Below are 2,713 nucleotides of genomic sequence, written 5' to 3'. Positions count from 1 at the left end.
CATCTTGGATTGTTTCTTTCCATTTCTTTCCTTTTTACTTTCTCAAAGCAGAAAATATCAGGGACAGAACTTGGTAGCATGATCAGAGTGCAAACAAGACTGGTGAGGGGAGGACAGAGAAAAAGGCAACTTTATTTGCAGTAAAAATCAGCAGGTCAGCTGGAGGAGTTTTGAATTAAGGAGAAAACAGCAGTGAGACAAAATAATTGGGAGACTGTCTAGTAGTTTTTTACAAGTTTGACAGATCACCAAGAGCACTGTTGCCACCATTCAGAAGAAGAAAATATGGCAGGGATGCCCTGACAACTCTTCCAGGGTTGGAAGAGCCCTACCCAAGCTTTAATAAATGGATGATTAATTTTTCATATAGCCTATAAACAAAATAATTAGTGTTACACACCTAATAAAATGGCCTGGTGTTCCCAAGGATTTAGAAACAAGATTTTTACTCCAAACCAAGCTCAGTCCTTGTTTTGAAATGTAGGCAAGGCTGTCTACAGCTGACTATTCTCCTAGAACATGACAGGGTGTGATCTTTAGCTAAATAGCCATACCCTGAATAGCTTTCCCTGTAACTGATTTTGACATTTGGAGGACCACGCAGTTTCACACCTTTTAGGAGCCTTGCTGGCATTTTAGAAGTTTCCACACTGACATTTTGCATGAAGAAAGGAAACTAGAGAGGGGCTAAAAGGCTTTGAAGTACAGGAGGGAGAAAGGCTCCAACAGGCAAAACAGGCTAATTTTGGTGCTCTCTGCCATTTAAATAAAAAAAAAAATCAGTTCTATTGCTACAACTAAGCAGGCAAAGAAGTGGCAATGACATAGCTAAGTGTGTTAATTACAACTCAGTTGTGGTGTTTCAGAATAGAGAACTTCGAGGCAAAAATTGCTGATACCAGTTTCAGTAGATCACTAGGACAGCGTGTCCATTGCACAACTTAATTTTTCCCAACACAGAGCACATATTTAGTTGGCTTTGGTTTTGTTTTTTTTTCTTTCAGCACAGAAGATGTAGGGGCAGCTCTACTTTTAAAGCATTAGCTTTGCTCCTGGTTCAAGCTGCCTGCCCCTAACATTCGATCTAGCTTCGCAAATTTTGCCTGAGATTCCAAAAAGTGACAGTGCCTGAGCATAACAAAACATTGTTCTCACTAAAGCTTTTAATCTCATCATGCAGTTAGCCAAAATAAGCTGCTATTTTGTTTAGCTGTTTGAGCCAAAGTGAATAGAGGGAAACTGATATAACAACTGAGAACATGATTACTGGAAGTCCTGGTTAACTGGAAAGTTATCTTTTTGTAGCTGCTTTGTGCAAGAGTCAGCAAAATAATTGCAGAATTTTAGCAAAAGCCAAACAAGAAGCAGAGACTATTTCTAGAGTACACTGGCTGGTTTTCAGCTCTGTGGTGACAGAAGCAATTCTTTTCCCACTGAATTACTATCTTCAGAAAACTAAGCAATAACCAGAGAATGGCCATAGAAGGGGTCCTTCAGTGATAAACACCACTAGGTTTACAAACAAAGAGAAAGGATCTCATTAACCTAACCAGCATATTGGATAAACACATTGAAAAAAACAGCCCCAAAAAACCCCCATAAGTCATCAACAAGCTTTCAGGCTCTTACAAGTCAGAAACCTGAGACAGAGTTTCCGGAGCCGAAAGAAAGTTTCTCTTCCCCGTGCCACCCACCCAAACCCACATTGCTTTGCTGTGGTAACAGTGTGGATTTTGTTACATCATGTGATCTGAGCCTCCTGCTACCACCTTGATTCGACAGCTTGCAGGAAGTTCATCCAAATACAGAGATTTTAATCTGGTTTTGCATTTGGATTTTCAGTATTATCTAGAAGCTACATTTCTGCAGCTGGCAATGCTCCCCTAAAACATATTTTGGAAATACTGTTTAAAACTGAAGTATTTGGGGATTATCTTGATGAACCTTCAGTAACCCAGCAGAACTGCTCCTCCCAGTCCCACCTTGCCTGATCCTGGGCCTGCAGATCTCAGCTGCTCCCTGACCACAGCATTGGGTGAGGAGGGAGGGAGGTTTCTGCAACATCCTGACCATATGTGGACTTCCACCCCCTACTCACCTACATCCTGTTCTTGCTTGAGTGAGTGGAAAACCCTTCAAAACAAAAAATTCAGATTATTTTAATGAAAAAAAATAATCAAAGGAAATTCTGAGTATTTGAAGTTCCAGCTCAGAAATAAGTTTATTGAATACTTTCCAGTGAATGGAAATACCCAACCTGTGAACAGTTCTACCCAGTAAGCACTGAAACACTATGACCTACACTTCTGTGTGTTCCCCTAAAACTTCTTTCAACTGTGTCATGTAATTCCTTAACCGAAAAAAAATGAACAAAAAAAATTGAAATTAATTGTTCATTTTTCAATGATGCCAAATACAGAAAGCTTAGATTATTTAACAGAATGTATTAAAATAGGAAAAGGTCACTTACAAGGAGTGACTAAAATCATTGTTAGTCATTATTACCATCAAAACTGTAGAATTGTGAAAGAGAAACATGAAACATTTTGATATCATGGTTTATATCTTAATTTTGAATGATCTGCTCATTGAAGGGAACTAAGAATTCTCTCTGAATCTTTCCAAGAAGCCATTACTAATGTGTTTATTTGGCACTTCAATATACTTGGGTCTAAGCAACAAGTTGATGGCTTTCAGCAGTTCAGCAACCTGG

This window comes from Passer domesticus, chromosome 7 (genome assembly GCF_036417665.1).
Source record: "Passer domesticus isolate bPasDom1 chromosome 7, bPasDom1.hap1, whole genome shotgun sequence".
In the NCBI taxonomy this organism is placed as follows: domain Eukaryota; kingdom Metazoa; phylum Chordata; class Aves; order Passeriformes; family Passeridae; genus Passer; species Passer domesticus.
Note: the sequence above shows the minus strand (reverse complement) of the source record.